Source organism: Canis aureus, chromosome 22 (assembly GCF_053574225.1).
Source record: "Canis aureus isolate CA01 chromosome 22, VMU_Caureus_v.1.0, whole genome shotgun sequence".
NCBI lineage: Eukaryota > Metazoa > Chordata > Mammalia > Carnivora > Canidae > Canis > Canis aureus.
Genome location: NC_135632.1, coordinates 52,817,273 through 52,827,991, shown reverse-complemented (window position 1 = coordinate 52,827,991; position 10,719 = coordinate 52,817,273). Strand labels below are relative to the sequence as shown.

The 10,719-nt window shown below is 34.9% G+C and overlaps 1 long non-coding RNA gene across 1 annotated transcript; it reads left to right on the top strand.

The window, feature by feature from the left end:
• Positions 1-2,209: 2,209 nt before the first annotated feature.
• LOC144294407 (uncharacterized) lies at positions 2,210-3,386 on the top strand. The gene is made up of 2 exons (XR_013361799.1): positions 2,210-2,360; positions 3,139-3,386. It is a non-coding gene; the product is annotated as an uncharacterized LOC144294407 (long non-coding RNA).
• The last annotated feature ends 7,333 nt before the right edge of the window (positions 3,387-10,719 follow it).

Sequence of the window (10,719 nt, the reverse complement as noted above, 5' to 3'; positions counted from 1 at the left end):
GAAAAGAATCGATTCAAATAGATTCGAATCAAATCGAAAAAACTCAAAGAGAATCGAATCGAATCAAATCAAATCGATTTGAAAAGAATCAAAAAGAATCTAAACTAATCGAATCGAATCAAATCAAATCGATTAGAAAAGAACCAAAAAGAATCTAATCTAATCGAATCAAAAAGAATCGAATCGAATTGAATCGAAAAGAATCGAAACGAATCAAATTTAATAGAATTAAATCGAATCAAAAGAATCGAATAGATTTAAATAAAAAAGAATCGAATAGATTCGAATCAAATAGAATCGAATAAAATCGAATTGAAAAGAATCGTAACGAATCGAATCGAAAAGAATCGAATCGAATCGAACAGAAAAGAATCGAATCAAATTGAATCGAAAAGAATCGAATCGAATAGAATCAAATAGAATTCGATTCGAATCTTTTCACTTCCATTTGATTCAATGCAATTCGATTATTTTCGTTTCGATTCGATTCTTTTCAATTCTCTTCGATTCGATTAGATTCTTTTCGATTTGATTCTTTTCGATTCTTTTCAATTCGATTCGATTCCATTCTTTTCGATTGAATTCATTTTGATTCTTTTCAATTTGATTATATTCAATTCGATTTGATTCAATTTGATTTTTTTCCATTGGATTTGAATCTTTTCGATTCGATTATTTTCTATTCGAGTCAATTTGATTCGATTCTTATTGATTCGATTTGATTCTTTTCGATTCGATTCGATTGTTTTCAATTCGATTCGATTCTTTTCTATTCTATTCAATTGGACCACATGATTTTCAATGCGATTCAATCGATTCGATTTGATTTTTCGATTCAGTTAGATTCTTTTCGATTCGATTCGATTCTTTTCGTTTAGATTCGATTCTTTTCGATTCGAATCGATTCGATTCTTTTCGATTCGATTCGATTCGATTCTTTTCGATTCGAATCATTCGATCCTTTTCGATTTGATTCAATTCTTTTCAATTCAATTCGATTTGATTCTTTTTGATTCGATTTATTTGGATAGATTCGATTCTTTTCGATTCGATTCGATTCAAGTCAATTCGATTCTTTTCGATTTGATTGATTCTTTTTGATTCAATTCGATTCTTTTCGATTCAATTAGATTCGATTTGATTCTTTTCGTTTCAATTCCATGGTTTTCTTTTTTTTAAATACATTTTTATTTATTTATGATAGTCACACAGAGAGAGAGAGAGAGGCAGAGACACAGGCAGAGGGAGAAGCAGGCTCCATGCACTGGGAGCCCGACGTGGGAGTCGATCCAGGGTCTCCAGGATCACGCCCCGGGCCAAAGGCGGGCGCCAAACCGCTGCGCCACCCGGGGATCCCAATTCGATGGTTTTCGATTAGATTCTTTTCGATTCAATTCGATTATTTTCGATTTGTTTCAATTCGATTCGATTCGATTCGATTGATTGTTTTCGTTTCAACTCGATTCGATTTTTTTCTATTCGAATCATTCGATCCTTTTCGATTTGATTCGATTTGATTCTTTTCGATTCGATTAGATTTGATTCTTTTTGATTTGACTTATTCGGATAGATTCGATTCTTTTTGATTCGATTCGATTTGATTCTTTTCAATTCGATTCGATTCAATTCTTTTGGATTTAATTAGATTCGATTTGATTCTTTTCATTTCATTCGATGGTTTTCAATTCGAATCTTTTCGATTCAATTCGATTATTTTCGATTCGATTCAATTCGATTCTTTTCAATTCGATTCGACTCGATTTGATTCTTTTCGTTTCAATTCGATTCTTTTTGATTTCATTTTCAATTTGATTCGATTCGATTCGATTTTTTAGATTCGATTCGAATTGATTTGACACTTTTTGATTCGATTCAATTACAATATATTCGACCAATTCGATTCCATTCTTTTCCTTTAGGTTCAATACTTTTCTATTCAATTCTCGTCGATTCGATTCGATTTTTATAACGTAATTACTTTATGTGTACCAACGAAGTACGACTCAACGTGAAGCAGGCATTGCATAGTGGAACTGGAGACCAAGCTTAATGCAGTGGACATGAAACATTGTTGAACAAAAGAGTTTACCCAACCCTCTAAAGCACTAAGTATTGTATGTCAGTCTAAAAAAACCTTCTCTACAGAAACTCTTCCAAATAGCACATTAGTAATGTCTAAGTGATTTCAGATGCGAGGATTGACATATTTTACTTAAAATATCTTTTTTGACAACAGACTAAACATGTTATGTGATACTTGCCTCTTTCTACCTGAGTTGCAAATGTTCTGAGAGCTAATGCAGTTCATCAAATTAATCCCACTTGAGATGGTATAACTAACAGTGTGCCTTAGAAACCAGGTAATATTTTCATTTTACTTAGTGAATATTCTTGTAATATCTGTACTTTTTAGGTGGGAAAGGTTTAATGTAAACTCAAAGCTCTCATTTTAGGAAATGGGAGTAACATTCTCATGCAAGAAGTCCAATAATTTAGCAGGTGGAGAAAAATTTACTTTGCCTTTTTAAAATTCAAGGAACATTTTTTCATAGTTATCTATAGATGTCCAAGCTAAATATCTTAAAATCTGCAATATTTTCTGAACTCTTTGGGGCAGTGATACATGCTATTCTCAAAACAGACCTTATTCTTATCTAAGGCTTCAGCTAATAGTTTTATAGAGCATTTACTGTAATACCATATAAAGGAAACATACTGTTGAATTTTTTAAAAAACTGTACCCAGTTCCTAATTTAAATGAATTATTGTTTTCCTCTTGATCTTGGAAGAGGTGACCAAGAAACTCCAAAAAACAAAAAATACACACAAATTTATAATGTGGGCATATCATTGTCTTATAATTGTATCATTCCCGTATCATAAATTAAAATTAATAGGATTTTTCACCTCTCAATTGTTCTACGAGGTTTGAATTACAGGGTTAAGTTGCCAGATTAATTACATAGTTGCTTTAGAGTTTAAATTCTTCATCGCTTGGCAGCTACTTGCTGATCTTGGATTTAGTTGGTAATTTTAATTTACAAAAATTCCATATGGAAAAAATTCAGCTGGGAATTGTTGTGATGATGTTTTGTACATGTTAATTTTTTACCTTTAACTCTTTACGTGATCATCTAGGGTAACAAGAATTTTGGAAGCAGAAGGAAGAAACTCATCTTTTTTGTTATTTTAATGCCATGCCTTTTATGAGGAGTACAAAATGACTCATCCTAAAATAAGAACTTAATAAAGGGGGGAAATTCCTGTTGTCTGCTAAAAGAATAGTATATTGTTTAGACTTAAAGTCAGGTAATTGTTTTTTTCCTTTAAGTATAGAGTGTTATTATAACATGTACTCAATAAATATCCTAAGTAAAGGATAAAAATTATTACCATCTGTTTTCTTGTGGTATGGATGATAAGTACTGCAGAAAGATTTCTTTTCTTTTTTTTTTTTTTTGCAGAAAGATTTCTATGGATGCTCAGGATGAGCAGAAGTTGCCTCTGACTACCTTTAGTATTGACTTTTTGAATTCGTGTAATGTTCAAGTAGGGCTGCAATCTTTGTGTGTTCTTTTAACCAACATTAGAAATTTGAAATCTTCCTGATAAACTCTCTTGAGAATTGGAACTGTGTTTTATTTTCTGTGAATCCCCACAGCTGGGCATCACAGTAGGACCTAATGTTTAACTGAATAGGTGAAAGAATGAGCAAAAGAAGCTTACATACTGTATAAAAGACTTTTCTTTGGTTCTTATCAGTGACCGTTTTTTGATCTTCCCTGTTTGAATTTCACATGTGAATACACAGAAACTTGTAGGCTCCAAGCTAACAGATTTAATTTTCTTTTAAAATTTACTAAATTTAAAAGCCCAAAGGGGTCAGAATGGGATAAACTGGAAGGCCATAACCATTATAGAGGAAGTATATACTTTTCTGTTCAGAGAAGGAAGACCTGGAGGAATTGTAATTTATTCATGAGGTTTAAAGCTTGATCAGTTTTTTGAGAAGGTCCAGAAGCACAGTGCCGATTTAACTCTGCTTTTGCTACCATCCACTTGTTTTGTATGTCTTAGAGAATGGCACAGACCCCGGTTTTAGGTCTCTTTTGCTTAATTTCACATTCAGCTGGTATTTTGAAAGTTGTTGGAGTCCAGTAATAAAGAATACAACACTACACATAATTCATAGTAATTGAACGGTCAAACTGAGGGGTAGCTGGGCTTCATTTACTATAGACTGATTTGCAATAGTCCAATAATAGTGCATACATCAAGTGTCTGTCCTTGTTAAAATAAGGGTCTTAAAGTAATAGTTACATTGGGATGTTGTATTATTACCTAGAATGCCAAAAACAAATTTTCTGAGTCTAATTGACTAAAAAATACCAAATAATACAAAAAAAGCTATTCTTCTTTTATGAAATCAACTTACAAGTGGCCAGCACACTTTGTTCCTGTGTTTTCAGAAAGGTAATATTCTTAAACTAAGAGAAGGCTACTTACCAATGCTGTAAGAAATTGTAATGGCAATAGAAAAGGGTTTAAAGAAGAGTGGTTTAATTTAAAAAACAACAATATTGTGTTTTAACAAAATGGCTCTTTTATGGCTAGTTAGGGATGATAAAATGATAATGATAAAATGATAAAAATGAATGAAAACCATACTCAAATGTTTTTATTAGTATCTGTATTCACAAATTTAGGTGCTCTTTTCGTCATTGGTTCTTAATTTGGGCTATGAGGAGTGGTCCTGTATCTTTTGAAAAATGAGAGCTATGTTCTTTGTGCCTGAAAAAAAAAAACGGTTTGCATTTGGTATTACAATTTTTGCATTATTTCAGTGAGTTTATGGACTTCCCTAAAGCACATCTAAATCCCTCCTTAAGGATCCTTATAGTCCATGTTAAAGTCCTGCCAATAATAGTTATATTTACCTAACTCAACTAGTCTTTGATCTTAAAATTATTTTTAGGAAATTGTGTGCCCTTGCTGGAGTCCCTAAGCTAGAGGACTAAATCTTTATGAATGAAAGGATAATATCTATGAAATCTGTTGGCTTATGATAGTTGTTAACTTGTGGATTTTGTTTTTAAGAGACGTTAGATACTAAGACAAAACCTACTGAAATACTGTCAAGTGAAACAAAAAAAATCAGAATTCATTTTATTTTGGCAAGATAAATTTAATGAAAAATAACATACCTTAGAGAAAGTGTGAGAGAAAAATCTGAAAAAGTTTTTAAAAAGTTTCTTGGGGTCCTTGGGTGGCTCAGTCAGTTGAGCATCTGACTCTTGATTTTTGTTCAGGTCATGGCCTCAGGGTCATGAGATTGAACCACAAGTCAGGCTCCATGCTCCCTCTGCCCCTCCCCCTGCTCTCTTCCTTGCTGTCTCTCAAATAAAATCTTAAAAAAAATTATCTAGATCTTTACAAAAACTTTAGCCTAAGATGTTAATTTTGTAATGATTGTATACTGCTAATTGTTGAGCTAAATTTGTTTCTGAGTTAGATGTCTCAAGGTGAGAACTACTGTAGGTCCTTATTTTTAGGGTATGGTTATATCTTTTTGTGTGGGTCAGGAAAAGATACTTAATTGAAAATTTAGATTAGCTGTTTAACAGGCCACTTCAGAGTTGGAAGGAAAATATTTTAGAACTGTATTAGAATGCACTAAATCTTCTTAGCTTTATTCTAGTTTGAAACTTTTCAGTAGTCATTCAGTAAAACATTAGTGTATTTTTTTAAAGATTATATTTATTTATTCATGAGCGATACAGAGAGACAGAGAGAGAGAGAGAGAGGCATAGACACAAGCAGAGGGAGAAGCAGGCTCCATGCAGGGAACCCGACGTGGAACTCGAGGGACTAGATCCCGGGACTCCAGGATCACGTCCTGGGCAGAAGGCAGGTGCTAAACTGCTGAGCCACCCAGGGATCCCAGTAAAACATTAATATTAAAATGAAGTATTAACTCTCCTGTGAGATATAATGTACCCCCCAATAATTAAACCATAAACTCCAGAATTGTGTTAGTCATGAAATGTTAATAGAATCACTGGCCTAGAATTTGGTACCTCCTGGTCTCTATTCCTAGTAGTGCCCAGTGTATCCCTTCATAGTCATTTAGTGAGGGTTCTTTGGTTAGCAGTTTTCATCTTCAGTTTTTTAGACAACCTAAATTAGTTACATTTGAATTAGTGAATTTAAGAATTGAAAGAATCCGCTGCTGTGCACCATTTAGCTTCACATTTGCATTAAATCTTTTCCATCTCCTACAATATTGATGGTATCTCATTTAATTATTCTCAAATTGCTACATGTAAGCTACTACTGCCTCCCTAAATAAATGGCAAATTGCTAGAACTGATGATTCTTTTCTATAAGAAATTTTAAAAAATTGTATAATTAACATACAGTGTTATATTTCAGATGTACACTGTAGTGATTCCAGCAGTTCTGTACAGTACTCAGTGCTCATCACAATAAATGTACTCTTAATCCTTTTCACCTATTTCACTCATGCAGTTTTTGATTAATTCTTTTGACTGTCTTCAGTATGAAGATCATTTGCTGGCTCTGATTTCCAAAGCAAAGATGCCTTTAATCTCTATCATTTATCTAAATACAGAGTAGGAATGTTAGTGCACACCATATCCTCTTGTAATTATACTTCTTACGTTGCTTGCTGATTCAAAACCACTTGAAAAGATACAGAATGCTCCTGTATGATGATAATATAAAAAGGAATAGAGGCAATTGGAATATATAAAAATATATGTAAAAATTTACATGAAATTTCTTGAACTCAGTGCCTCATCACAATCTCTAGTCCTCTTCCCCTACTGTGGTACTTTTACTTTTCAGCCTCATAAATAGTCTGTTTCATACTTGAATTTCTTGCCATGCCCAGATGTCACATATCTACAGTATTGCTTTCTATTTCAGCTACTGCTGTAATTAGAATTTCTTTACCTAAATAATACTTCTTTGCTTTAATATTTTTATATAACATTAAAATTTCCTTAAAATTTCCATCATATCTTCCATGCTCAGAACTTTCAGTGGCATTGCATTACCTCCAAATTAAAGTCCAGATTTATTAATCTGGCTTTCATCATCAAATGATTTCACTCATTTTCATGCATTGTTTGGTCCAGCCAACATCTGCCATTACGTAGTCTTAGTATCTGTCCTGTGCTTACTTAGCCTTCTGCTTTTATTGCCAAGTATAGACAGTTCCTGACTTAGCCTGGTTTGACTTGGGAGTTTTCAGCTTTACAAAGGTGTGAAATTGAAACGCATTCAGTAGAAACTGTACTTTTTTAAGTTTTAAGTAATCCCCACACCCCACATTGAACTCCTGACCCCAAGAGTAGGAGTCACATGCTCTTCCGACCAAACCAGCCAGGCGCCTCAGTAGAAACCATGCTTTGAAGTTTGGATTTTGGTCTTCTCACAGGCTAGAGAATGGGGGGACAATACTTCTAGGTGCTTGGCAGCAGCAGGGAGCTGCATGTCCCAGTTAGCCATGCAGTCACAAGGGTAAACAACCAATATACTTAAAATCATTTGGTATCCATATGGTCATTCTTGTTTTCACTTCCCTTACAGTATTTAGTAAGTTACATGAGATATTCAACACCTTATTTACTATAAAATAGGTTTTGTGTTAGATGATTTCGCCCTTCTACTGTAGGCTAATATAAGTGTTCTGAGCACATTTAAGGTAGGATAGGCAAAGATAAGGTGTTCAATAGGTCCTAATCTCTTAAATGCATTTTCAACTTGATATTTTCAACTTATGTTTGGTTTATTGGGATGTAACCCCATTGTAAGCCAAGGTAGGTCTGTATACAAGATAGTGAAATTTAGCTTTTTCGCAACAGGTTTACCGCCAGAACACAGGAGTCGTGAAAACCATCGCTAAATCTAAACCAAAATGGGAAAGGAAAAGACTCACATCAACATCGTCGTCATTGGACACGTAGATTCGGGCAAGTCTACCACTACTGGCCATCTGATCTACAAATGTGGTTGGGATCAACAAATCGATCCCAACTATCGAAAAATTTGAGAAGGAAGCTGCTGAGATGGGAAAAGGCTCCTTCAAGTATGCCTGGGTCTTGGATGAACTGAAAGCTGAACGTGAACATGGTATCACCATTGATATCTCCCTGTGGAAATTCGAGACCAGCAAGTATTATGTGACCATCATTGATGCCCCAGGACACAGAGACTTTATCAAAAACATGATTACAGGCACATCTCAGGCTGACTGTGCTGTCCTGATTGTTGCTGCTGGTGTTGGTGAATTTGAAGCAGGAATCTCCAAGAATGGGCAGACCTGTGGGCATGCCCTTCTGGCTTACACACTGGGTGTAAAACAACTAGTTGTTGGTGTTAACAAAATGGATTCCACTGAACCACCCTACAGCCAGAAAAGATACGAGGAAATCGTTAAGAAACAATTAAGGAAGTCAGCACCTACATTAAGAAAATTGGCTATAACCCTGACACAGTAGCATTTGTGCCAATTTCTGGTTGGAATGGTGACAACATGCTGGAGCCAAATGCTAACATGCCTTGGTTCAAGGGATGGAAAGTCACCCGTAAAGATGGGAATGCCAGCGGAACCACACTGCTTGAAGCCCTGGATTGCATTCTGCCACCAACTCATCCAACTGATAAGCCCTTGCGTCTGCCTCTCTAAGACGTCTACAAAATTGGTGGTATTGGTACTGTCCCAGTGGGTCGAGTGGAAACTGGTGTTCTTAAGCCTGGCATGGTGGTCACCTTTGCTCCAGTCAATGTTACAACTGAAGTAGTCTGTTGAAATGCACCATGAAGCTTTGAGTGAGGCTCTTCCTGGGGACAATGTGGGCTTCAATGTCAAGAACGTATCTGTCAAAGATGTTCGTCGTGGCAACGTGGCTGGTGACAGCAAAAATGACCCACCGAAGGAAGCAGCTGGCTTCATGGCTCAGGTGATTATCCTGAACCATCTAGGCCAAATCAGTGCTGGATATGCACCTGTGCTGGATTGTCGCACAGTTCACATTGCTTGCAAGTTTGCTGTGCTGAAGGAAAAGATAGATAATCATTCTGGAAAGAAGCTGGAAGATGGTCCCAAGTTCTTGAAATCTGGGGATGCTGCCATTGTTGATATGGTTCCTGGCAAACCTGTGTGTGTTGAGAGCTTCTCTGACTATCCTCCTCTGGGCCGTTTTGGTGTTCGTGACATGAGACAGACGGTTGCTGTGGGTGTCATCAAAGCAGTGGACAAGAAGGCAGCTGTAGCTGGCAAAGTCACCAAGTCTGCCCAGAAAGCTCAGAAGGCTAAATGAATATTATCCCCAATACCTGCCATCCCAGTCTTAATCAGTGGTGGAAGAACAGTCTCAGAACTGTTTGTGTCAATTGGCCATTTAAGTTTAATAGTAAAAGACTGGTTAATGATAACAATGCATCGTAAAACCTTCAGAAGGAAAGGAGAATGTTTTGTGGACCATTTGTTTTTGTTTTTGTTTTTGTTTTGTGCGTGTGTGGCAGTTTTAAGTTATTAGTTTTTAAAATCAGTACTTTTTAATGGAAACAACTTGACCAAAAATCTGTCACAGAATTTTGAGACCCATTAAAAGTTTAATGAAAAAAAAGATAGTGAAATTTAATTTTTTGTTTGTTGCAGTCTGATATTACAGAATTAAAAGGGCTATGATGGAAATGGTTTAAAAACTGGAAATTTCTTTGTCAAGCGTTTTTTTCTCTTGTATTGTGTATTTAAAATAAATTTTCTCTAGCTTTTTGCATGGCTGCTTACTTTTTATCTTTTAGGATTTGTTTTAAATATTTTATCTTCTGTAAGTGGATCCTGTTGTTAATATCTATGAGTACCTTTTTTTTTTCCAATCCTAGCACTTTAAATATTAATTTACTAACTTGTTCATTTCCCCCACTAGATTTTAAACTAAGAGCAGAAACTATAGCTGTTTGGCTTTCATTTCCATCGCTTTGCACAGAGACTAGGTATTCAAATAATTATTTATTAAAGATATAAATAAAGGAACAAGTGATACTTTTTCAGAGCCTTATATATTCCTAGTCCTTTGCCTGTCTGTAAGACAATGCCTAGCGTATGTATTAGGTCGTCAGTAAATACTTGTTTATTTATTTATATTTTTTAAATACTTGTTTAATGCATAAAGCCAAAGTTATCTTCCTCAATAATGATGTATGAGCTCTAATACAATCAACAATAATCTGGTAGATAGAATTATTAAAGTTTCATTATGCTTTTGTAAAAGATGAGGCCCTAAATGTTAAGTAATGTGAAGTTCACATAGTTTTGTTATGCGGGTTTATCTCCCTATTTTGTGTGTGTGTGTGTGTGTGTGTGTGTGTGTGTTGGGGTGGGGGAGGTGTGGGGTATGATTTAATTTTTAAACTATGAAGCCAATGTTTTTTCCTTTCACTTTATCTCTTGTCTGATTACTGCTACTACATTATTTTGAAAGAATTTAAACTCTGATTCTCATTTTCTTCACACCTTAAAAACAAACAGATGATTTCTAAACTGCTATTTTGAAGTTACACGGTTTTTTAAGTGTATGCTTTCTTTGCAACTCAATATTTTAAAGGAATTTGTAGTTCATTGAAGTTGAAGAAATTCTTATTTTGCTTTTTCAAATTATGCTCATTGAAAAACACTTCATTGTTTTT